We start from the raw sequence: 27,657 nt of genomic DNA, 5'->3' as shown, positions 1-27,657 counted from the left end.
TACTATGCCACATATTTTCTTCATCCCGACCTTTGTTCCATCAGCCCAGCGGTATGGATTCTATTTCTATGCTGGAGCCATTCAATTGCTCCTCTTGGTGAGCTCCACTATCAAGGACAGACATCATGTTCTATCAGCAGCAGTTTGCACACAAATGCAGAACTGTTGCTTTCTTGCACCTCACTGTTAGCCACACATAAAGGTGTGAAATTACTTCTGCTTTAGTCAAATGTTCACTCAGTCACGCATTGAAGTTAGGATTCGTACTGAAGCTGTTGAGGAAAAAAGTGTTTTTCTGTTTTGTGTGTGTGGATGGGGGGGTCAGATTGTCTTTGATTAATCAGGTGGTTTTGCTGAGAAGATTAACATGTTATATTTACTCAGTAGTCCATCCAAACCAATGTTTATTTTTATATTGTTCATTCGTTTTTTATATACTCATTTTTTTGGGGGGGTTTGTCTTCGTTTGTGTACCCCCCCCCTTATTTATCAAGGCAGGTTGTTTAGGACACATGCTCCTTTGCCTTAGCCATTTGAAATATAGTACCCCTGCGGATATATTGAGGCAGTAATAGATCAGCAGCAAGAGGTTTAAACAAAGACGGCTACACTTATAGATGAGGTGGTGGGTTACTTCCCTTCCCTCCCCCCTGGGCCCAATTACTTCTGTTTATCGCCTTGAGATTCTGTTCACTTCATAGGGTGCACAGGGTCAGCAGTTTTATCTGGTTACAGTATTTCTGAGTGTGTCCTCTTTTTGGCTATTAACAATTGATAGGCCTACTTTATTTCAGTATATCCGTTTTATTCTACTGTCAATTAAATGTACTTTAGTACTAAATCGTAAAATTAGATTATGACTTGAAAATAATTGCCACAGGCCAACATTTTTACTATAAAGAAAAATGTCCTCGTGCTTTATTCTAGTGTGCACAGAGCACTCACAAATTGTAATATTGATGTTTCATTAATATTATTTTTCAAAGAGATTGCACTTCCAAATATACAACTTACACCATGGTATTTTCAAAATAAATAAAAGGTGACGTAAAAAATATACTACAAATCATCTAAATCATTTTAAAATGTGATAACATCTATAACAAATTATTGTAATTTTTTCAGATATATACTGTGTTTGCAACTCTTGTAAGAAGCTTGAGAAATGTAGCACTCTTTTTGTGCCTGAGTCGACACAAAAAAACTTTATTGCATGCTGTAGTAGCTACCTGCTGAGTGAGGCCTCTGGACGCTGTTGTGGGTCAGCTGTAGAAACACGTTCAGGTCAGTTGAAGCCCAACGGAATGCAGTGTAGCGCAACTGGGGCCCTGCGGCGAACCCAACACACGCCACTGCGCATACATATCCATATATTTCTGGCGCATAAATATACATATATTGCTGGTCTAGAGCTGGAAAACTAGAAATATAAAAAATTATTCTGAAATGTATTGCAGGGCTTTGTTTTTGTTATTGTGACAGACTGTTATTTCCTTCCATTATTGATTGCGGCTAGAGGGGATTTCTAAATTTTCCCAAATCAAATTTGAGAGGAATGTTATAACCTAGGCCTCTTGTATTTTTCATGCCCAAAATGTCACAAATATATTTGTATTAATTTAGAAATGAATTATTGAAATGTATTATTCTTAGTAGGATTATGTTCAAATGTTGGGAGAAGGTCCATTTAATTGACACAAAATAATCTATTTTTTCCCGCCGTTTGGACACCTGACCTCAGGTGGGCTTTTGGTCGACTCCACAGCTCTCCGCAACGAATGTTTCTGCTTTTTAGTGAACACCGCAGTAAATAAAGCTACCAAGATGCAGTCTTTCCAAGATGTAAGTTTATGTAGTTCTATACAAAGACAAGTGAGAGGCGCTGTAGGGCTCTGCAGAAAGCCAAAGCAAAAGGGGAGGAGCGGTATCGGGGAGTAAAGTAGCCACACGGTGTGTCTGTCCCACCAGGCATTCGCTCGAATCTAACCAACCGACGCTGAGTAGGGATCGGATAAAGACGCGTTCTGTGGCATCTGCCAAAACTCCCGACCACTCCGCTCACAATTGTCAACGGAGAGACAGTAGCCCGCAAACAGCGGACACCTGACAGGCAACAGAAGGGCTAAAGCAAGAGGCAACATAATACATTTAGCCGTAAAATGCAACAGTCTTTGTTGGATTAAAACATCATTCAAAGATAAGCGTCGTATAGGCAGTGAAACAAGGACGAACGCCGGTGCTGAAGCTCAACTGCGACTAGGGAGGTAAGGATAAACTGCGTGTCAGGGCACGAAAGACTATAGGCCTACTTTATGCATTTTTTATGTGGTCCGTGTCAGGCTGAGTTTAGGCTACGCTTTACGCAGGACCTGTCTCATTATGAGAATGTCCCGTGCTTTGCCTGAATGTGTGTGAAGGTTAATCTGTGCCACCCCTTGCTGAGCTAAATAATCTAAGCAAATGGGCGCTGCGGCTCTCATGTTGTGCGATCCCTTCTAGCCATGACCCTCTGCTAGATAACTTCCTGCTAGGGCTTATAACTGGGGTCAGTGTGACATTGTTGTTGGCTGGGGCATGGGCTGGATGTGCATTTTTTTTAAAACAATTTAACTCCTAGGTATTGTCGGAATAATAGAAAGCCCAAGCTAGGTCCATGTTGAAGTGGTAGATAAGGTTCTGAACCCTAGATTCTGGTTCTGAGAATGGCTACAGCTAGAACGAGTATTGTTATCTTTATGGTTTATTCTTGCCTAACCTAAATTAGCAGGCGTAAAAGATGCGCCTGAGCAGCGCGGTTCTTTCTTTCAGGTCCTGATGATATAATAGAAATTGTCCAGGGAGGTTCTCTTCTACACTGTTCAACCAATCCAGTAAATGTGGAGGAGGAGTTAAAATGGAGTGCGGCCTTGTTAACGTCCAAAAGCAGAAGTCAGGTCACAGGCTCTTCTTCCATTTCCCCAATAAAAAGGATGGGGTTATTTTTCCCCAAACGTTCTTGTGCACATCCTCTCCTGTTCACCCTGGGGGTAGACATGACATATGACATAGTAAAAGTAAATCTGTTTCCCATTTAGTATGATATGATATGTGTTCATTTGCAGGTGTCCATCACCCATTTCATATGATAAATTGCAATTTGGTATGCAAATGTTAGCTAGGTGGCTAACATTACCTCGGTTTGGGGTTAAGATTTGGGTTAGGGGAAGGGTTAGCCAACATGGTAGTTAAGTAGTTGCTAATTAACAAAAATGATAAAGTTGAATAATGTGAACAAATAACCTTTGATTTGCATCCTCCAACTAAACTACCTCCTTTTGTTTTTGGCTTAAGTAACCTTCTGTCTTATTTAACCATAAAACTTAACATATACAAATTTGAATGTCAGATTTACATATACTATGTTACGTCTAGTCTTTGAGGTCAGGCTGGTCTCTTAGTTGCTGTCACTAGCAGCATTATGTTTGCTATGTAGCAAGGCCATGTATTACAATACTGTCTGAGATATTGAATAGATACAAAACGCATCACCAGGCTCGTCCACTATGTAGGCTAAACAATGCTGTGAATCCTCATTTACATTATACAGTTGGTGTATATTAGTCTCTCTGTACATATTAGAGATGGATATTGATGCGTCACAGAAGTAATCCCTGCACAATCTCTTCACAGCACACTGCCAGCAGTAGCCTAATTCATTAGCCCAAATGTGCATGGACCATTAAACACATGTTACAAGATAACTCTTAAGATGCCAAGCAGCATTTTGGACAACCATTGTTTATGAAACTGACTGAAAAATGAAGTACACTAGTTGGCTGTTAATGTGGTATACATTAACATACTGACACCTGCAACTAAACTTTATTATAACCCATGTACTATAGCAGTAACACACCAGTACTGAACTGCATGTGCGTTGAAAAACAAAGTATTTTATTTCTTACTCTTCAACTCACAATCTACTCAGAAACAGACCTAGCTGTTCATCAAACACAAATGCACTATATTAGCAACATATAGTGTGTTGCTGGTCTCCTATACATTCTGAGGTGGACGTAACCAGGTCAGTATTGTAAAAGGCAATTGTTCTCAATGACTAAAAGCCCCCTTCTCAGGTGTTTATTAAGGTACGATACGCTGGGGTGGGACACTCCCATGGTCAACATTACATTGGTAAAGCTAGCATGTAATGTGAATCAAGCCTGGGATTAAGGGCTTTTATAGCAGTCATCTCAGAAGAGGCAGGGGGATCTGGAGTCGATGAGGTGAGACAATGCATTTGTCTCAGAGCTGTGCTCATTTAACAGGGGCTTCTCACCTCAGTTTAATATAGGGGCAGGATTGGCACTACATATTTACAATAACTAGCCTTTATGAAGGGGTAGAGCTGTGGTGGCAGAAAAGTAAGGGTGTGTGTGGGTATATGTTGGTAATTGAATCTTTTCAGGTTAATCCAGGAAGTGCACCATGAAGTGTGTCTGCCTCTCTGCAGTGATAAACATACATCACCATCAGGGAATTCTTAAAGTGTGTTGGGAATGCCTAGTTTAAATCTACTATATGATCTCTGAGACAGAGGCTTGTCTTGGCTCTGTGTTGGTTAGATTTTGGTCTCTGACAGAGCTGGGCTGGTTGAACTTCTGTAGGACCTCGGATGAAACGCAGGCAGGCAATTCATGTGCAGTTCTTTCAGTTTGTAATACTAATACACTTGCAGTTGTAGGGCTTGTCATGACAAATGGTGTGTCCCTGCCAAAAAGTGTTACAATGGAATTCGATAAACTATTAGCGTTTGTTGCTATATCAACGTGTGATGACCTAAATGACATTCTTTTCATCCCCGCTATGCAAAGAAATCTGATTTCTGTGACAATTTAGCTTTTTAAACAAGTTTTGTTAAGCTAATAAGATGACAACATTACTTCAAACTACTTTTGGGTACCTTGTTAACATTTCAACAACATGAAATCGATGTCTTAAACATTGCTAGTTTAAGAAATAGCAAAGAAAATGTGTAATCTGCTTGACACGTTACATACCTTACAGATCAAAGTCAGCTAATTTCCACTCCATTCATATGCAAATTGATATAATTCATACAATGGCTTGTCTAGCTGGCATGGAATGGATGGGGCACAAGTATTGTTCTCTTTACGGTTCCTTCGGAAAGTATTCAGACCCCTTGACTTTTTCCCGATTTTGTTACGTTACAGCCTTATTCTAAAATGTATTAAATAATTTCCCCCCCCCCCCTCATCAATCTATAAACAATACCCCATAATGACAAAGGAAAAACAGTTTAAAAAAATGGCAATTGTATTACAAAAACTGAAATATCACATTTGCATAAGCATTCAGACCCTTTACTCAGTACTTTGTTGAAGCACCTTTGGCAGTGACTACAGTATCGTGTCTCCTTGGGTATGACGCTACAAGCTTGGCACACCTGTATTTGGAGAGTTTCTCCCATTTATTCTCTGCAGATCCTCAAGCTCTGTCAGGTTGGATGGGGAGTGTTGCTGCACAGCTATTTTCAGGTCTCTCCAGAGATGTTCGCTCCGGTTCAATTCCGGGCTCTGGCTGGGCCCCTCAAGGACATTCAGAGACTTGTCCTGAAGCCACTCCTGCATTGTCTTGGCTGTGTGCTTAGGGTCGTTGTCCTATTGGAAGGTGAACCTTCGCTCCAGTCTGAGGTCCTGAGCAGGTTTTCATCAAGGATCCCTCTGTACTTTGCTCTGTTCATCTTTGCCTCAATCCTGACTAGTCTCCCAGTCCCTGCCGCTAAAAAAAACCCATCACCACAACATGCTGCTACCACCATACTTCACCATAGGGATGGTGTTGCTTGGCATTCTGGCCAAAGAGTTCAATCTTGGTTTCATCAGACCAGAGAATCTCTTGTTTCTCATGGTCTGAGAGTCTTTGTGCCTTTTGGCAAACTTCAAGAGGGCTGTCATGTGCCTTTTACTGAGAGGTGGCTTCTGTCTGGCCACTCTACCATAAAGGCCTGCATGGTGGAGTGCTGCAGAGATGGTTGTCCTTCTAGAAGTTTCTCCCATTTCCACAGAGAAACTCTAGAGCTCTGTCAGTGACCATCGGATTCTTGGTCACCTTCCTGACCTAGGCCCTTCTTCCCCGATTGCTCAGTATGGCCCTGCAGAATCTTTTTTTTTTTGTTTTTGTACCCTTCCCCAGATTTGTGCCTTCGACACAATCCTGTCTAGGAGCTCTACGGACAATTCCTTCAACCTCATGGCTTGTTTTTTTTAGTCTGACATACACTGTCAACTGTGGGACCTTATTTAGACAGGCGTGTGTGTGTGTGCGCCTTTCCAAATCATGTCCAATCAAGTTGTAGAAACATCAAGGATTATCAATGGAAACAGGATGCTGAATGGCGCAGCGGTCTGTGGTAGAGCACCTCAGTGCTAGAGGCATCAGTACAGACCCTGGTTCGATTCCAGGTTGTTTCACAACCGGCCGTGATTGTGAGTCCTATAGGGCGACGCACAATTGGCCCAGCGTCGTTATGGTTTGGCCAGGGTAGACCGTCATTGAAACTAAGAATTTGTTCTTAACTGACTTGCCTAGTTAAATAAATAAAATCCATTGAGTCTCATAGCAAAGGTTCTGAATATTTATGTAAATAAGTTTTTTTTTTTTTTTCTTTGGGGTATTGCGTGTAGATTGCTGAGTTTTATTTTTTTTATCCGTTTTAGAATAAGGCGGTAAAGTAACAAAGTGGAAAAAGTCAAGGGGTCTGAATATTTTCAGAAGGCTCTGCATCTCTTTTAATGTGTTTAAAAAAAGTAACTTTATTTTTTGAAAGGTTTTTGTCATTGAGATAACATCTCTTTTCCAAGAGAGACCTGGTCCAATAGCAGCAGGAGGGAACAATGTTTCAGACAACAATTTACAGTGCCTTGCGAAAGTATTCGGCCCCCTTGAACTTTGCGACCTTTTGCCACATTTCAGGCTTCAAACATAAAGATATAAAACTGTATTTTTTTGTGTAGAATCAACAACAAGTGGGACACAATCATGAAGTGGAACGACATTTATTGGATATTTCAAACTTTTTTAACAAATCAAAAACTGAAATATTGGGCGTGCAAAATTATTCAGCCCCCTTAAGTTAATACTTTGTAGCGCCACCTTTTGCTGCGATTACAGCTGTAAGTCGCTTGGGGTATGTCTCTATCAGTTTTGCACATCGAGAGACTGACATTTTTTCCCATTCCTCCTTGCAAAACAGCTCGAGCTCAGTGAGGTTGGATGGAGAGCATTTGTGAACAGCAGTTTTCAGTTCTTTCCACAGATTCTCGATTGGATTCAGGTCTGGACTTTGACTTGGCCATTCTAACACTTGGATATGTTTATTATTGAACCATTCCATTGTAGATTTTGCTTTATGTTTTGGATCATTGTCTTGTTGGAAGAAAAATCTCAGTCCCAGTCTCAGGTCTTTTGCAGACTCCATTCTTCCAGAATGGTCCTGTATTTGGCTCCATCCATCTTCCCATCAATTTTAACCATCTTCCCTGTCCCTGCTGAAGAAAAGCAGGCCCAAACCATGATGCTGCCACCACCATGTTTGACAGTGGGGATGGTGCGTTCAGCTGTGTTGCTTTTACGCCAAACATAACGTTTTGCATTGTTGCCAAAAAGTTCAATTTTGGTTTCATCTGACCAGAGCACCTTCTTCCACATGTTTGGTGTGTCTCCCAGGTGGCTTGTGGCAAACTTTAAACAACACTTTTTATGGATATCTTTAAGAAATGGCTTTCTTCTTGCCACTCTTCCATAAAGGCCAGATTTGTGCAATATACGACTGATTGTTGTCCTATGGACAGAGTCTCCCACCTCAGCTGTAGATCTCTGCAGTTCATCCAGAGTGATCATGGGCCTCTTGGCTGCATCTCTGATCAGTCTTCTCCTTGTATGAGCTGAAAGTTTAGAGGGACGGCCAGGTCTTGGTAGATTTGCAGTGGTCTGATACTCCTTCCATTTCAATATTATCGCTTGCACAGTGCTCCTTGGGATGTTTAAAGCTTGGGAAATCTTTTTGTATCCAAATCCGGCTTTAAACTTCTTCACAACAGTATCTCGGACCTGCCTGGTGTGTTCCTTGTTCTTCATGATGCTCTCTGCGCTTTTAACGGACCTCTGAGACTGTCACAGTGCAGGTGCATTTATACGGAGACTTGATTACACACAGGTGGATTGTATTTATCATCATTAGTCATTTAGGTCAACATTGGATCATTCAGAGATCCTCACTGAACTTCTGGAGAGAGTTTGCTGCACTGAAAGTAAAGGGGCTGAATCATTTTGCACGCCCAATTTTTCAGTTTTTGATTTGTTAAAAAAGTTTGAAATATCCAATAAATGTCGTTCCACTTCAAGATTGTGTCCCACTTGTTGTTGATTCTTCACAAAAAATACAGTTTTATATCTTTATGTTTGAAGCCTGAAATGTGACAAAAGGTCGCAAAGTTCAAGGGGGCCGAATACTTTCGCAAGGCACTGTATGTACACCAACACAACATGAAACAAAACTATAGAAACGCATACAGTACAACAATTACGTATTACTTAAAAAAAACACGAATGTCAAACTCTACCAATGTGACTAGATCATCACATTTTAAAATGTTCAGGAGAGAATTCCTGGACTACAGAGCTGAGTAATTAAAACTATTTCTACAATGACCTGTTCTAATTTTTGGTACTGTTCAAAGCAAATGAGAATGGGACCGTAATTTATATTTATTTACTGACTTGATTAAAAAATAGCAGATAAAGTAGCAGTTTACCCAGTGTGGCCTTACAAATCAGTGTATACCAGTGTTTTAAGCCTACGCAAGGTCAATGATAACCAGGCAACGGCGCTGTTGAGATCAATGATGTGTGAGACGTTTTTGATTGGTAATGAACATGAGGGCCTCATGATATACTGAATCAAGTGCTCTCAGGGTTGTCTGCGTAAAACATCACAAAAATCTAAAACTGCCAGTAATGTACATTGTACCCGCTCCTTCCTGGCCTCCAGTGAAAAACAAGCCTTATGCCGGTAATAAAAACCTATTCTCAGCTTGAGCTTCCTTATCAAGTTCTCCACATGAACAGTGAAGCTCCACTTGTCATCAACCCACACACCCAAATATTTGTACACTTTGACTTGCTCTATAGTATGTCCATCCAATGTAGCAATGACATGATTAGTAACCGGTCTGGCATTTGAAAATGCCATGCATTTTGTTTTACCTGAATTCAGAACCAACTTCATACAGATTCTGTTGTATGATATTAAATGCTCTTTTGGGTATTTTAAAAGCTAAAGATGTGTATCTATTTTAGTTCCTAGTATACAACAATTAATCATTTGAAACAAACATATGTTCAAGGGATATATTTACAACAATGAACACCTTGTGAAACCTTGCAATATTTAAGATTCCTTTATTAAACTTTTATATTTTTTTGGTACAGGTGTCTAATTTATTTTTGCTGTTTTTCTTTGTACTCACATGGCAATCAGACTAAAATACAGAATTATGGTGGAATAGAGAAGTGGGTGGGAGTAATGTTAAAGGGAACAGGGTAGGCAAAAGATAAGCAATTACATCTTAATCAGGTATATAAATATACAGTTATTGAATTATTTACGTTTAAATATTTGATTAGACATGCAATGATGTTAAAGGCAGACAGAAACATTTTTTATGTCAGTGGGGTTGATGACTGAGTTAAGGGACAGTACCTGGAAAAGATGAGGTGAGTTGTGAGAAACTCTGTGGTGGTGTTATGACCACTGAGAGTCATACACCTTAACAGTACCTACCTGGCAGTGGAGGTTACTTAACGTGACCCAGTAGTCAATCTCAAGGCTAACCATGTGAAGAAACCCCTGTGCCAGTGTGGGTACTGCTGACAGCATGGTGATGGCACCCACCATGAGGAGGCCTTCCACTCCTGGATGCTACACCTGTAAATGAGCTTGCACATGATCATTTGTAAGATTGTCTAACCAGAAGTGTGACGGAGGTAGCTGGCCTTACCCAGCCCTGTTGGACACTAGTGACAGGAACCTCAACAGTGTCCAGTGCCTGGACTTACCTGTCCCTGTTAGTCTGACACACGCTACCTGTGAGAGAATGGATTAATGGACACCTGCTCTGCGAACATCTCATTCCAAAATCATGGGTATTAACTTCTAATGGGCAGAATTATCAATATTTAACTTTCATAAAATCAGAAGTGTAATACATCAAAATAAAGCTAAACTTCTTAATCCAGCCGCTGTGTCAGATTTCAAAAAGGCTTTATGGCGAAAGCACACCTTGCAATTACCTGAAGACAGCGCCCCGCATACAAGACCATGAAAAACATGTTTCAGCCAGGCAGGTGCGACACAAAAGTCTGAAATGGAGATGTAACTGGGACCTTTTGGAGTGACAACAGAAGATGATCAAAGGTAAGGCATTTTTTACATCACAAATGGTCCTTTTGTTCGATAATGTCCTTTTATATCCATAACTCAGTTTAGCTGGCGCGCTTCAGTCAATAATCCACCCAGTTTCCCTCCATCGGAATGCATACATAATGAATCCCAAACGTTACTAATAAACAAGTCAAACAACGTTTATAATCAAACCTTAGGTACCCTAATACGTAAATAAACGATCACATTTAAGGCGGAGAATCGTTAGTCTTTACCGGAGAAAAATACCAAAGAACGCGCTCTCATTCATGCGCTTATAATAGTGACAGCCATTGAAAATAGTGGTAGGCAGAATTTTTTTCTTCTAAAAATAAACAAACTGGGATGTTTTGTCCTCAGGGTTTTTCCTGCCATATCAGTTCTGTTATAATCACATACATTATTTTAACAGTTTTAGAATCTTTAGAGTTTTATATCCAAATCTACCATATGCATATCCTAGCTTCTGGGCCTGAGTAACAGGCAGTTTACTTTGGGCACCTTTTCATCCGGATGTGAAAATACTGCCCCTTACCCAAGATGTTAGTGTTGAGTTGGTCCTCCTGTTGCTGCTATAACAGCCTCCACTCTCCTGGGAAGGCTTTCCACTAGATGTTGGAACATTCCTGTAGGGACTTGGGGTTTAGGTCAGGGCTTTGTGCAGGCCAGTCAATTTCTTTCATACAGATCTCAACCAACCATTTCTGTATGGACCTCACTTTGTGCATGGGGGCATTGTCATGCTGAAACAGGAAAGGGCCCTCCCCAAATTGTTGTCACAAAGTTTTAGAAACAACCATCTAGAATGTCATTGTATGCTGTGGCATTAAGATTTCCCTTAACTGGAACTAAGGGGCCTAGCCTAAACCATGAAAACAGGCCCAGACCATTATTCATCCACCAAACTTTACAGTTGGTGCTATGCATTGGCGCAGGTAACGTTTTCGTGGCATTGGCCAAACACAGATTAGTCTGTCGGACTGCCAGATGGTGAAGCGTGATTCCTCACTCCAGAGAACGCATTTCCACTGCTCCAGAGTCCAATGGCGGCGAGCTTTACAGTATTCCAACAAGATGAGTAGGCCTAACGAACAGCAAAAGCACTAGCCTATGTCAATCTACTATCCTGCATGGTACAAAAGTTGACCTATTCTGTGCGAGAAATAAATATTCCAAACATAGTCTGGGATAGTTGTGGGATGTGATAGATCCTAAATTAATAAAACCACTAGCATAAACTTTTTAAGCAATGAGCCTGACACAACACATGAGAACGTTTAGCTTAAAATGTTGATGACAAACTATTAGGCTATTTCTTCACATTATAAGCACAACAATGCGCACACTGTAGTAGGCTATAAGCAGGAATGTTCCATTAGCAGGAAAACACCATTCTAAAAAGTGACCACACATGTGATTTGTATGTAATGCTTTTATTATGAAGGTGCATTTTTATGGTGAAAAATTATCTTCCCCAAACTTGAAACTCAAGCGCTGCATATGTATGCCAGTTAGGCTCTACACCGGTTGTAAAGCGGATTAATGTGGTTAATTTTAAGAAGTTATTTGGACACTTTAGTTGTGATACAAACCTTATCAAAACCTATAGGCTAGGCTACATGAGGTGTGCGACTATAATTTGAGAAAGTTGCACAAAAAAGCATGCGCTGTTTGATGCCTAGCTTAAGGCATTCACAAGTGATAAGCTAATATTGCCACCCATCACACTATTCTTGATTTAATCTGGTCTTTACATATACTAAATAATATCTGTGAGAATTGAGTTATTTATTTTAAATGGACCATTATTATGCGCCTGTCTCAACAGGGGCAACGGGAAAAATACATAAATGGTGAATGAAGGATTCTTTTCTCGTGGGTCATTTTCACGCCAGCCATGTTTTAAATAGAAGTAATGTGCTTAATATTAGGAATATTAGTTCCAATAACCCTTTTTAATGGGTTACAGAAGGGAATTTGGAGTTAAGCACATTCTCTTCCTTTACTGACCTTAATGATCATTGCCTCCACCCACTTGGTAACGTGATTGGTCGCCGTCAGATGACAGCTTTTGCCATTCCTGAATATTGTGAAGGGTCCGATGAGGTCCACCCCTAACATATTAAAGTGTTAGAGAATATTACTTCATTCTTACCCGTATCCGGTTGTGAGCGCGGTGCATAGCGCGGTGCACAATTGGCCCAGCGTCGTCCAGGTTTGGTCGGGGTAGGCCGTCACTGTAAATAAGAATTTAACTGATTTGCTTAGTTTTTATTTTTTACATACCCTGAATTTCTAGCGTTGGCTAAATAAAACTGTCTGGCTAGCTAGCTAGCTAGCTGACTAGGCAGCCTGGGGTTAATAAGTACAGTAGAAAGCAATGTTAATCTAAAAACATCTTATTTATTCATGTATAACAATATTTTCTTATATAGACAACTATATGGTAAAGAAGTGTTCTTCTTCCAGTCTTTTCGTTCTTCTGAAGCACTGGGTAGTCAGTCAAACACCGTCCTTGGAGAGCGATTCTGAGGTAATATTTTCGTGCAGACTGAGCGCTTATGATGTGAACTAGAACTGCTAATAATAGAGCTAAGCAACCAGCATAGCAATGGATGCTTTGGTTCATTACTTAGGCTGGTCAGAATTGTGCAAGTTCTAGCAACAGCCGTAGTAGCAACGGAAGCTAGAACTCATCGAATCCCATTGTGACGCAGTGGGAGGGGACAATTCTTTTTTTTTTTGGGCAGGGTGAGAGTATTTGGCACGACAGGCCCTAAAAAAAAATCTGCATTGTGAACGGAATCATGGAATTCAGACATTAAAACAGAATTCAACAATATTCAGAAATGTATTGAACTTAGTATGAAGTCAACTAAATGTATTAAACGAATTAGAAAATCCATTAATTTGCCAAAGATTATCATAAAACATGAACAAATCTGTGATTCGTATTTTCCTTCTACTTTCTGAAAAGGTAAGGGCACAGGAATACCCCCGTGTGTGTGCGCGTTCGTCTACCACTTTGTGTAGCCGATAGCGATGATGCTAATGACAACCATCTTCTGAAAGATAGAAAGGTTCTCAATTACTAAATTACAGTTCATAAGGAAATCAATCAATTGAAATGAATTCATTAGGCCCTAATCTATGGATTTCACATGATTGGGCAGGGGTGCAGCCATGTGTGGGCCTGGGAGGGCATAGGCCCACCCACTTGGGAGCCAGGCCCAGACAATCAGAATGAGTTTTTATCCACAAAAGGGCTTTTATTACAGACAGAAATACTCCTCAGTTTCATCAGCCGTCCTGGTGGCTGGTCTCCGATGATTCCGCAAGTGAAGAAGCCGGATGCGGAGTTCCTGGGCTGGCATGCTTACACTTCGTCTGCAGTTGCAATTCTCTAAAATGACTTCGGAGGCGGCTTTTATAGTAGAGAAATTAACATTAAATTCTCTAGCAACAGCTCTGGTGGACATTCCTGCAGTCAGCATGCCAATTGCACGCTCCCACAAAACTTGAAACATCTGTGGCATTGTGTTGTGTGACAAAACTGCACATCTTGCAGCCTTTTATTGTCTCCAGCTAGAGGTGCACCTGTGTAATGATCATGCTGTTTAATCAGCTTCATGATATGCCACACCTGTCAGGTGGATGGATTATCTTCTCAAAGGATAAATGCTCACTGACAGGGATGTAAACACATTTCTGCACAAAATTTGTGAGAAATATGCTTTTTGTGCGTATGGAACATTTCTAGAATATTTTATTTCAGCTCATGAAACATGGGACCAACACTTTACATGTAGTGTTTGTATTTTTTTGTTGTTCAGTATACATAGTAACCTATGCCTACCTGGCAGAATTTATATCATGATTATTTTCATCAATCCAGTCTTTTTTGTAAAATCTGCAGTCACATGAGCACTCCAGGAATATTGCTAACCAAACGGTCTCTGGCTGGTGCACAGTTGAATTAAAGGGTAACGACAACCAAAAATCTAAATGTCTTAGGTTTTCCCAGACCCCAAATTTGGTCTCCTGATGTGGTTTAAGCATTGTTGTGGACTTGGAACAATCAAATAATTTTTGCTGTTTCAAAAACCTTACTGGTAAAGACAAAATGGAGAAAACAGATTATGGATAGAGGATACTGTGTAAGACCTATGTCGATTGTCATAGAGGAAAGTGACACAGAAGGTTGGTAGTATTGTTTTGCCTGTGTCTTAACTCACTAGCTCTCTAGGTACAGGGAGAACATTTGGAGAAGGATTAGGCTACTCTCATTGCTTGATTGTATTTAAAAATTCAAAATTTTAAAAAATCTCAATTTATTGGTTATTAGTGAGTGGAAGAAATAGCAGGAATGGAATAATCCCTCTCCCGGACAGAAGCCGGATCCCCTCTGTCTTTTTAAAAATGTATTTATATTACTCCTTGTCTTTGCCCTTGGAGTCCAGTAGCAATGCCAGGCTTAGACCGTACAAGGTTTTAAAAACCAAGAGCATGCTACTGCTGTACCAACAGTCAGATAAACACGTTGGGGAAATTGACTTTATATGGCTGCCAGTGCAAACAAGAGAGTACGGCGAGGCGTTAGAGCAAAAGGCCAAATGGGACTTCAATCTTTATCTCTCTCTCGCTCTGAATGTTTTTATCCCAAGACCTCTCCTTCAGCCCTCAACACCGCTCATTCAGCTATGGTGATATTCACTGTGGATGAGTATGCAGAATATTTAACTAGCAATGGAGGCTATTGTGAAGGGTAATATACTTGCTAATGTAGATGGGGGCGAAAGGCCACAAGCTAGCTGTGTGGTTTCGCAAGCCTCTTTAGAAACCAGTGAACCATGAAAGGCAGTCTCTTCAGCTGCCCTCTCTCGCACAGGAGCTCCGGGGGGTTGTGGCACTGGTATCATAACACTAAAAGTCTGCGGTTTGACTACAGAGACTAGAATGGTCTCAGTGACACAACCCTGAATGCCCAACAACCACAGACTGCGTCAGGGGCACTATCTCTGCTGCAAGGATGCAGCCAATGTGTTTTCTGTACATAAAATAGCCTACCTCCAATTTTATCAAAACAAAGAAGAAAAAAGCATCCCTTACGTGAATTTAAATACCTTGATCTTTAGGAAGGTGTAAGCAATAATAATAGTTATGTATATTGTTTTGACACTAACTCCACTGTATTAAGCGCATACCATTTAGATTTTGGGGGGATTCAGGATTTGTTAGGCTACATTTAGAGGGTTTACATTCTTGTGCAGCTAAATCAGCCCATCAGTTTCCAATTATATGCAGTGGCAGAGGAAATCTGATGTACAGTACCCTCCAAGTATTGAGACCCCTTGACTTTTTTACACATTGTTACGTTACAGCCTTATTCTAAAATTTATACAAGTTTTTTTCCCTCAATCTACACACCCCATAATAAAGCAAAAACAGGTTTAGACATTATTGCAAATGTATTTAAAAAAAACACAAACTGATCACGGTTACATAAGTATTCAGACCATTTACGCAGTACTTTATTGAAGCACCTTTGTCAGTGATTACAAGCTTGGCTTGAAATTGAGCTTAGATGTATCCTGTTTTCATTGATCATCCAAGCTTTTTCTACAACTTGGAGAACACCTTTGGTAAATTCAATTGACTGAACATGATATGGAAAGGCACCCACCTGTCTATATAAGGTCCCACAGTTGACAGTACATGTCAGAGCAAAAATCAAGCCATGAGGTCGAAGGAATTGTCCGTAGAGTCACGAGTCAGGATTGTGTTGAGGCACAGATCTGGGGAAGTGTTCCAAAAAATGACTGCAGCATTGAAGATCCCCAAGAACACAGTCACCTCCGTCATTCTTAAGTGGATGAAGTTTGGAACCACCAATACTCTTCCTAGAGCTGGCCGCCCGGCCAAACTGAGCTATCGGGGGAGAAGGGTCTTGGTCAGGGAGGAGACCAAGAAGCCGATGGTCACGCTGACAGAACTCCAGAGTTCCTCTGTGGCGATGGGAGAACCTTTCAGAAGGACAACCATCTCTGCAGCACTCCACTAATCAGGCCTTTTATGGTAGTGTCCAGACGGAATCCACTCCAAGGTAAAATGCACATGACAGCCCGCTTGGAGTTTGCCAAAAGACTCTCAGACCATGAGAAACAAGTTTCTCTGGTCTGATGAAACCAAGATTGAATTATTTGGCCTGAATGCCAAGCATTACGTCTGGAGGAAACCTAGCACCATCCCTACGATGAAGCATGGTGGGGGCACACAGCCAAGACTATGCAGGAGTGGCTTCAGGACAAGTCTCAATGTCCTTGAGGGGCCCAGCCAGAGCCCGGACTTGAACTTGATCGAACATCTCTGGAGAGACCTGAAAATAGCTGTGCAACAACACTCCCCATCCAACTTGACAGAGCTTGAGAGGATCTGCAGAGAAGAATGGGAGAAACTCCCCAAATACAGTTCTGCCATGCTTGTAGCGTCATACCCAGGAAGACTCAAGTCTGTAATTGCTGCCAAAGGTGCTTCAACAAAGTACTGAGTAAAGGGTCTGAATACTTATCTAAATGTAATATTTCAGATTTAAAAAATATATATATGAATTAGCAATACTTTTTTTTGTTTTGTCATTATGGGGTGTTCTGTGCAGATGTATTTATTTTTAATCAATTTTAGAATTAGGCTTTAACGTAACAATGTGGAAAAATTAAGGGGTCTGAATACTTCCCGAGAGCACTGTCGATTTGATGAATGGATTATTAGAGGGACAATAGAGCTGAGTACCAAGCCATTAGTGAATTGCCATTAGCAAGTTTGGTAGGCTACTAATGACCAGCTGCAATGGTCAAATGTAATATGACTGCGGTCAAGACTAGTGACTGGTGGTAATGGCGGTCACCCTAACAGCCCTACTTCAGACGACGGCAATTTAACGTTTTAACCTTTATTCATTTACAATTTTTATAATTACTACCACAAAGATGACCCGCTGGTCCACCCACCATCAAATGTCAACTTAATGGTCATGTGCAATGTTCCCTCACATTTTTTGTGCCACTGAGCAAATTCCAGGTCGGCTGTCCCCATAGGAGTACCGTTTTTGGTTCCAGGGAGAACCATTTTTGCTTTCAGGTCGAACCCTTTTGAGTTTTATGTAGAACGCTCTGTGGAACAGGTTCTACCTGGAACCAAAAAGGGTTCTTCAAAGGGTTATCCTATGGGGACAGCCAAATAACAATTTGGGGTTCAAGATGGCACATTTTTTTTCTATGAGTGTATGGTGGGGTATGTGAAATAAGTCAACTTCAGGTCTAAAAAAACATGTTCTGAGCACTTCGGGCAAATATGTATGGAAGGTTTTGTTTAAATCAAAAGGGGTGCTGTCAAAAAGTGATTGAAATGGATTTACCCTTGGCAGCTGATGGCCTGGAATTGATTTAGCCTATTTTCTGTAATCTATGATTTATATGATGGGAACAATGCAATGGATGCTAAGTGAAACAGCTTATTTTCATCCATATAGGCTCCAGCCAGCCTGTAGATATTTTTAGCTCTGCCTTGGTGTATTCCATTGAGCAGGCATTGTTACTTTGGGCTTTTTCAGATAGTTGTCATGGGTTATTTGGTATCCCCTCCAGAAGCTAGCTCCAATGTTACCCTTCCCCTCCCCTCAATATGCTTTGGCTTCATTAGCCTCTAAACTAGCAGGCTGGCAACCTGGGTGTCAGGGCCAAATGCTACACTGATTAGACTATCAACCAATTGCAAACCAAGTCCTGGGTTTTTACCCCTAGCCTCTTCACTTCATGTGGATTTGAAAAATATAAGAATTCGAACATTAAGTAAATGTCTCAGAATAGAATAAACATTTTAGCATAAGTATAGTACAGGAAGGTACAATATTTACATGTGTATTGGGGATGGGGGGGGCAGTGTATAAACTGAGCAGTATTACAAGAGTCTGGTAGCAGCAGTTCTCGTGTGTGTCATGAATTTGGAAGTATTCAGACTACATTTTGTTACATTACAGCCTTTTTCTCATCAATCTACACACAATACCCCATAATGACAAAGCAAAAAAACAAAAAGAACTGATCACATTTACAGAAGTATTCAGACCCTTCAGACCCTTGACTCAGTACTTTGTTGAAGCACCTTTGGTAACTATTACAGCCTCGAATCTTCTTAGGTGTGCCATGCTTGTAGTGTCATACCCGTATTTGGTAAATGCTTTCTTAACACTTTTTCTTAACTGCATTGTTGGTTAAAGGCTTGTAAGTAAGTATTTTGCTGTAAGGTTGTACCGTTGTGCGCATGTGACAGATACCATTTGATTTGGGGAGTTTCTCCAATTCTACTCTGCAGACCCTCAAGCTCTCAGGTTGGATGGGGTCGGCCTCCCAGGTGGCACAGTGGTCTAAGGCACTGCATCACAGTGATTGTTGTGCCACTAGAGATTCTGGGTTTGAGTCCAGGCTCTGTTGCAGCTGGCCATGACCGGGAGTCCCATAGGGCAGCGCACAATTGGCCCAGCGTCGTCCGGATTAAGGGATGGTTTGGCCGGCGGGGATGTCCTTATCCCATCGACCAGGTGTTCGGTGTTTCCTCCGACTCATTGGTGTGGCTGGCTTCCGGGTTAAGTGGGCGTTGTGTCAAGGAGCAGTGCGGCTTGGTTGGGTTGTGTTTCAGAGGACGTACGGATCTCTACTTTCGCCTCTCCCGAGTCTGTATGGGAGTTTCAGCGATGAGATTAACTACCAATAAGATACCATGAAAAAGGGGTAAAACAAAGTTGGATGGAGTGCTCAGCTATTTTCAGGTATTTCCAGAGATGTTCGATTGGGTTCAAGTCCGGGCTCTGGCTGGGCCGCTCAAGGACATTCAGAGACTTGTCCCGAAGCCACTCCTGTCTTGTCTTGGCTGTGTGCTAAAGGTCGTTGTCCTATTGGAGGATAACTTTGTCTGATGTCCTGAGCGCTCTGGAGCAGGTTTTCAAGGATCTCTCTGTACTTTGCTTCGTTCATCTGTCGATCCAGACTAGTCTTCCAGTCCCTGCCTCTGAAAAACACCCACAGAGAATCTTGTTTCTCATGGTCAGAGTTCTTTAGGTGCCTTTTGGCAAACTCTAAGCAGGCTGTCATGTGCCTTTTTACTGAGGAGTGGTTTTCATTTGGCCACTATACCATAAAGACCTGATTCCTGGAGTGCTGCAGAGATGGTTGTCCTACTGGAAGTTTCTTTTAGCGCCAGAGTTTTTCTGTGGTGATATGTCAGTGACCATCGGCTTCTTGGTCTCTTCCCTGACCAAGGCCCTTCTCCCCCAATTGCTCAGTTTGTGCCTCACCTAATCATGTCTCTGAGCTCTACGGACATTTTCTTCAACATCTTGGCTTGGTTTTTGCTCTGACATGCACTGTCAACTGGGGGACCTTTTATATAGACAGGTGTGTGTGACTTTCCAAATCATGTCCAATCAATGCAATTTACCACAGGTGGACTCCAAGTTGTAGAAACATCTCAAGGATGATCAATGGAAAGAGGATGCATCTGAGCTCAATTTTGAGTCTCATGGCAAAGGGTCTGAATACTTATGTAAATAAGGTATCTGTTTTTATTTGTAATACATTTGCAAAAATTTCTAAACCTGTTTTCACTTTGTCATTATGGGGTATTGTGTGTAGATTTGACGATTTTTAAAAATGTGTATTAAATCAATTTTAGATCAACGCTGTAACGTAACAATGTGGAAAAAGTCAAGGGGTCGGAATACTTTCCGAATGCATTGTGTGGGTGTGTGCTAAGATGAGGAGAATCAGAGGAGACTAAAGCTTGTGGCTGTGGTGTGAGGTCCTTGATGCTGTGTGTTTTCCTCAGTCACCGTTTTGAGTAATGTCCCGGATGGGTGGGAGCATTGTCCCAGTGACATACTGGGACGTCTTCACCACCCGCTGGAGGGCCTTGCAATCGTGGACGGAGCAATTCCCGTACCAGGCTGTGATGCATTTGGTCAGGACACTCGACGGTGCAGTGGTAGTATTTGGAGAGGACCCAGGCGGCATGCTGAATTTCTTCAGCCTCCTTAGGAAGTAGAGACACTGTTGCACCCTCTTAACGAGTGGTGGCGTTGGTCCACGACAAGTACAAACCATTCTATTCAGTTACATCCACACATGGTATGACAACCATAGTCAAAGTTTAAAGCACTATAGGCCTACAGATCACATATAGATCTGGGCCCAGGCTAAAGCACTTATAGATCTGGGTCCAGGCTAAATCAAATCATCAAAATCAAATCGAAGTTTAGCCCAAAGACAAAGGTCACATGCTTCGTAAACAACAGGTGTAGACTACGGTGAAATACTTACTTACTGGCCCTTTTGGTTTGGAACTGGGCCTTTTGTAAGAAGTCCCCTGCAAGGTGTGACCCTGCTTTGCGGTGAGCGGTCTCATCGGGTGGCAGGTTAAACTCGTTAGCTTCACATGATGACATGGCTTACTAACTCCACACAGGAGAGAGAGAGCTGGTGTCCTGGGACACTGCCTGGTGGACATAAAAAAATCTCAAATCCTGGCTAGCTCGCCATCCTTTGTTTATTAATAAAGACTCCCATTAAAGCCACAGTCTAAGATGTCCAGTGACTCAAACTAATACATGGTACTCCTTGGAGTTTGAGGAATTTGACTTATACATTTAGTAGAACTGTCTTACCTTATTGTAGGAATCAAGATATTTGCATGTAAAAAATTATTGGTGTTGGCTCCATTGTAAAAGAAAAATGCAAAAGAATGTTGATGACCCACTCTTTGAGGGTCTTTCAGAGTGTGGCTTTCAACTCTATCTTGTTGTCTTTATTTATGTTAGCCTGTGACTGCAACTATACTGTTCCCCTGGTGTCTATCTCCTTTATAGACCACACTGTCTCTTTTTAATAAGGTGTGTTTTATTAGGTTGTCGCTGCTTTGGAATAAACATTGTCCATAATGAAATACTAAAATCTATTCCTGAGTAATGTGTGCTCTGTATGCGTTTTAAGAGAAGGAATATGTTTGAGAGGAGAGAGAATACTGGCTGGACCTTAAGAGGGGTACAGGAGTGTTATGTAATTTATCTAAAATTGAATAATTGAATGTGCCTTCAGGAGGTGCTTGGTGGGAGCTGTGTGTGAGCGAGTGAGAGAGAGAGGCCTAGCGAATCAGTCTTAAGGTGGAGGGGTCATTCTCATGCCAGCCTCCTTTCCTCCTTCCTGCAGGCAGACTTAACCTGATATTACCCAGGCCGCCACCATCACACATCCTTTACCAGTCACCGGAACAAGTCACAAACTCATTTCAATCCAAAATCCACTACCCAGGCCCATGAATTGGCCATCCATGAATTGACAATATCATGGCCTATTTGTGGGATCACAGCAGTCCAACTTGACCTAATAGAAGAATAGTTGATTAGTTTAGTAGGACAGACAGTTGTGTTAAATGGTCCACAGAAACAGGATGTCATGAGTAAATGTTTGACTTTTTGCTGCTGTTTCGGATACTAGACTAACTGGATCCGTCATATCATTGCTTAGGGGAACTGCAAACTAGTCAAATATGATTTGTACCAATGAGGTGAGGGTAAGAGCAGGACAAATCAGATTAGGCTTGGGAGCATTGCGTAAACTATTTCAGTTTTGTGACTGACGTAAGCAATATGGGTATCATTGACTGCAATGTACTGTAGCAAACAGCAAATATAAGTATCCAACACCTGCTCTTGTTGCATGCCCACTTAGGTGTTACCATCTCTTCAGTTTTCAGGTAAGGACATCCCCTTTGTAGTAGTATAGTCTACAGTACTTTACTATTACTACACTGATGGAGAGGATGTCCTTGCCTCAATACTAGTAGTTGTTATTAATCCTAAGAAGGGACATTTTGTTTAGTGGACAGGTGAATAAGATGGCCTCCTCTTCAAACAGCCCTGCTCAGTCTCCCATGAAACTACAAACTCATCTCTATAGTTAAAGTATTTCCTAACTAGCTTATAGCTAATGGAAGTATACTGTACATAAGTGACTTGCAGCAATACCTTATTTCCATACTCATGCAGGGTAGGAGTGTAAAGGTCGCTCTTGAGTTAAGAGGATACATAAATCATGGGTCCACGGGTTGTGTGTGTGGTCTGAGTCCTTTAATACTCTGTATATGCATTGTGTTTGTATTTTACGCCATGTACTTCGCAATGGAATCAAATTGGCCATTTACCATTTTCTAACACATCCAGCTGATGTTTTTCATTTGTGATTTACTTGCCGTGCGGTATGCTGCCAATGCTGAGTAGGCCACCTATCTAGTGAATGATGACGGTGTTCATTACTTGTTCTAAATAACATTAAGCATCTAGCAATGTATAGAAAAGTTGTTTACTGAAATGCTCAGGTGAGCGTCTCCATAGAAGCGGTGTGTTATTGATAAACTATGAACAGTGCAGTGGAGAAAGTGGTATGTTGCCACATTCATTTAAAATATGCAGCCGGAAGGCTGCACAATTATGAATGTGAAAATGGAACAAATATATGATATTGGTGAAACAAAGTTGCACATTCCAAACACAGTTACTTCAGCATCCTTCACAGGCCACTGTGTACCATGGTGTAGCAGACAAAGAAATGGTCTAAAAGTCTCTATGGAACCTGTATGCCCTGTATGTATAACCCCTATTCACTTTCTTCAAAGGAAAACAACATATTTCTGATCGTAGAACTGACCCTGGTTTTAATAGAATTTATTTGACTTTATTTAATAGAAAGCTTTGGCCATGATTAGCAGACATCTCGTCTCTGATGCCTGTGGCCCTTTGGTGTGTAACGCTATAGCCCTCTGAGGAAAACATTTATATTTTCACAACATTAGTAGGGTATTCATTCCTCTCTCTGAACACATTCTTTGGTCTTTGTAATAGTAGCCTTTTGATATGACTAGAAAAATCCCTCTGCTGTCCCTAAGGCTGTTAGCCAAGAGCCATTTGGTTGACAAGTACAGAAGACTAATACGCAGCATTTACTCTCTCTGTAATGTGTAGGAATCAAGATCAATGACACAATGTATTTGTGTTGTCAGAAAAAGAAAGCGCTTACAATTCTGTGTCCCCTCTGAATCTTCAGGTTCTGTTTGAATTTGAGTGCGAAGGCTTTGGGCCTTGAACTTTTTTGTAGAGTGATAACAGTTGAAACACTTAAATCAACCCCGGCAGCTTGTCTCAAATTAAGTCAGTGGCTGGCCAAGTTAGACCCACCATTTAATAATCTATCTCTCAAACCCTAATTGGTCTCTGGTGATTGAGAAATTCCATTAAAATGTATGTATTATGCCTGAAAGTCTGTTTCTCAGTCAGATAGTTATTTTAATCCATTGATCATTAAACTAGATGTATTTTTTTAATTGAACCTTTATTTAACTAGGCAAGTCCATTAAGAACAAATTCTTATTTACGGCCTACCCCGGCCAAACCCTAATGATGCCGGGCCAATTGTGTGCTGCCTATGGGACTCCCAATCACGGCCGGTTGTGATATAACCTGGAATCGAACCAAGGACTAGTGACGCCTCTAGCACTGAGATGCAGCCTTAGGCCGCTGCGCCCCACGGGAGCCTTAGGCCGCTGCGCCCCACGGGAGCCTTAGGCCGCTGCGCCCCTCGGGAGCCATAGGTTCCCCTCGGGAGCCATATGCCGCTGCGCCCCGCGGGAACCTTAGGCCGCTGCGCCCCGCGGGAGCCTTAGGCCGCTGCGCCCCGCGGGAGCCTTAGGCCGCTGCGCCCCGCGGGAGCCTTAGGCCGCTGCGCCCCGCGGGAGCCATAGGCCGCTGCGCCCCGCGGGAGCCATAGACCGCTGCGCCCCGCGGGAGCCCAGTATTGCTTGAGTTCCTGTTGAGATCTTAGCAGTAATTGGTTACATGGCAGTTTTTTTTTTTTTTTTTTTTTGCTGTGCTGTTTTGAATTGAATGACAGTGACTTGTGTAAAATAATGCTGGAGGACAATTGAACTTTTTTTTTTATTCTTTCATTTTATAGAGCAATGTGTCTTGTGTAGTTTAAGCAGTTGTTAAATCAAAGATGAGCATGCATCTCAGTTAACACAGGCCTAAATTACATGTATGTCTCAAGGATGGTCTGTGATTTTATCCTAGTTTACAGATATATAAATCTGTGATTTTGTCTTTATTAATGTGACTTTTGTTTTCATACAGTGTCTGTCTGTCTGTTAGTTCCTCTGTGTGTCTGTCTGTTAGTTCCTAGTTTTGGTCTGTCTGAACCCCCAGTTTTTATTGGCTGATCTGTCGATTCCCATCTAGCATAACCCTTAGAACCCTCCCCTTACATTGTGGACTTCAAAAGCGCCAACAGCACAAGTCATTTAAACAAGTCAAAGTATGTATTTTAGAAGTAGGTTTCACTAAACTTTATATGCCCGAACTCAATCAAATTGTGCTTCCCAAAAATAATCTGATCAATGTGATAGAACACATATATTTTGATTTGCCATTTTCTTGAAGTCTCATCTATACAGCTGTGACATGCTCACTCACGCACTCTCCCACCTCGATTTTAACCACACCCCTATCAAGTCCCACTATAGTGGTTCCAGGCTCTATGGGCCAGCAATTCAAGCCTGGGGATGAGGTTACTTATCCATTAAGGAAATGCTCATGTCTGCTCGGAGCAAAAGGAGGCTCTATGTAAATCTATAAGGAGAAGTCAATGAGGTAGTTAATGATCTTGTGAGGAGTAATGGAAAAACATCCCTAATTTCATGGCAAAGTGAACATCTTTCCTACGGGCTTTTTTGGGTGCCTTTTTCTAATAAAATAATGCATGTAGAAGCAAAAAAGTGGCAGTAAATACCAATTTTACTATAGTTTTGCTGCTTCTTTTCTGTTTAGTTTTTAAAAAAGCATTGCAGCATTCAGCATATGGTTATACTGTAAAATGTGCGAAGATAATACACTGAACAAAAATGTAAACCCAGCATGTAAAGTGTTAATCCCATGTTTCATGAGTTGAAGTAAAAGATGTTCCATGGTGCACAAATTTGTTTACATCCCTTTAAGTGAGCATTTTCCTTTGCCAAGATAATCCATCCACCTAAAATGTGCAGTTTTGTCACACAACACAATGTGTGCAGTTGGCAAACTGACTGCAGGAATGTCCACCAGAGCTGCTGCCACATAATCTGTTTCTCTCTACCATAAGCCACTTCCAACGTCGTTTTAGAGAATTTTGTAGTACATCCAACTGGCCTCAACCGCAGGCCACATGTTTGGTTTGCTGATGTCAACGTTGTGATCACATTGCCCCGTGGAGGAAGTGGGGTTATGGTATGGGCAGGCATAAGCTATGGACAACGAACACAACTGCATTTTATCGATGGCAATTTGAATGTACAGAGATACCATGATGAGATCCTGATGCCCATTGTGATTAAAACAAATACAAAATCTTAAGGTATCTGTGACCAACTGATACATATCTTTATTCCCAGTCATACTTATATTGTGTATATAATCTCAGCAAAAAAATGTCCCTTTTTCAGGACCCTGTCTTTCAAAGATAATTCGTAAATATCCAAATAACATCACAGATCTTCATCTTCATTCACTGTTCAATGAACCATAAACAATTAATGAACATGCACCTGTGGAACGGCCGTTAAGACACTAACAGCTTCCAGACGGTAGGCAATTAAGGTCACAGTAATGAACACTTAGGACACTAAAGAGGCCTTTCTACTGACTCTGAAAAACACCAAAAGAAAGATGCCCATGGTCCCTGCTCATCTGTGTGAACGTGCCTTAGGCATGCTGCAAGGAGGCATGAGGGACTGCAGATGTGGCCAGGGCAATACATTGCGGTGTCTGTACTGTGAGACACCTAAGACAGCGCTACAGGGAGACAGGACGGACAGCTGATCGCCCCCGCAGTGGCAGACCACGTGTAACAACACCTGCACAGGATCGGTACATCCGAACATCACACCTGCGGGACAGGTACAGGATGGCAACAACTGCCCGAGCTACACCGGGAATGCACAATCCCTTCATCAGTGTTCAGACTGTCCGCAATAGGCTGAGAGAGGCTGGATTAAGGGCTTGTAGGCCTGTTGTAAGGCAGGTCCTCACCAGACATCCCCACCTATGGGCACAAACCCACCGTCGCTGGACCAGACAGGACTGGAAAAAAGTGCTCTTCACTGACGAGTCGCGGTTTTGTCTCACCAGGGGTGATGGTCAGATTCACGTTTATGATCGAAGGAATGAGCGTTACACCGAGGCCTGTACTCTGGAGCGGGATGGAGGTGGAGTCTGGGGCGGTGCATCACAGCATCATCGGACTGAGCTTGTTGTCATTGCAGGCAATCTCAACACTGTGCATTACAAGGAAGACATCCTCCTCCCTAATGTGGTACCCTTCCTGCAAGCTCATCCTGACATGACCCTCCAGCATGACAATGCCACCAGCCATACTGCTCGTTCTGTGCATGATTTCCTGCAAGACAGGAATGTCAGTGTTCTGCCATGGCCAGCGAAGAGCCCGGATCTCAATCCCATTGAGGGACCTGTTAGATGTGAGGGCTAGGGCCATTCCCCCCCAGAAATGTCCGGGAACTTGCAGGTGCCTTGGTGGAAGAGTGGGGTAACATCTCACAGCAAGAACTGGAAAATCTGGTGCAGTCCATGAGGGGGAGATGCACTGCAGTACTTACTATCTGGTGTGGCCACCAGCTGCATTGACTGTCACTTTTGATTTTGACCCCCCCCCCCCCCCCCCCCCCCCCCCCCCCCCCTTTGTTCAGGGACACATTCAATTTCAGTTAGTCACATGTCTGTGGAACTTGTTCAGTTTCTGTCTGTTGAATCTTCATACAAATATTTACACATGTTAAGGTTTTTTGCTGAGTTATATTTTTGTTTAGTGTATATATGGGCACTTATGTTTAATAACTGATATGGTAAATATAGCAATATTATTAGCAAGATGAGGAATAGTATAACTGGAATATATTCTATAATATTTCAGGTGATTAGGCACGATAAGCTTAATTTAATAAACATTTAATAACCTCATAATTAACATCAGTCTCACTGAAATAAACATTTTCAAAATGGGCCTCACAAGTGGCGCAGTGGTCTAACG

General features: G+C 41.8%; 1 protein-coding gene across 5 annotated transcripts in view; it reads left to right on the top strand.

The window, feature by feature from the left end:
• Positions 1-1,904: 1,904 nt before the first annotated feature.
• The window catches only part of LOC110522439 (kelch-like protein 29), a 408,191-nt gene continuing 382,438 nt past the window's right edge, over positions 1,905-27,657 (top strand). For 3 of the 5 annotated variants that reach the window (XM_036976046.2, XM_090233068.1, XM_090233067.1), the window contains exon 1: positions 1,905-2,264. The gene's annotated coding sequence lies outside the window, so the exon portion shown is untranslated. The remainder of the gene's footprint in view (positions 2,265-27,657) is intronic. The other 2 variants (XM_090233075.1, XM_090233073.1) reach the window with 2 other exon arrangements.

The sequence above is a fragment of the Oncorhynchus mykiss genome, chromosome 4 (assembly GCF_057628025.1).
Source record: "Oncorhynchus mykiss isolate SJ-2025 chromosome 4, ASM5762802v1, whole genome shotgun sequence".
NCBI lineage: Eukaryota > Metazoa > Chordata > Actinopteri > Salmoniformes > Salmonidae > Oncorhynchus > Oncorhynchus mykiss.
The sequence above is the reverse complement of the archived record's forward strand: the minus strand, read 5'-3'. Positions and strand labels throughout refer to the sequence as shown.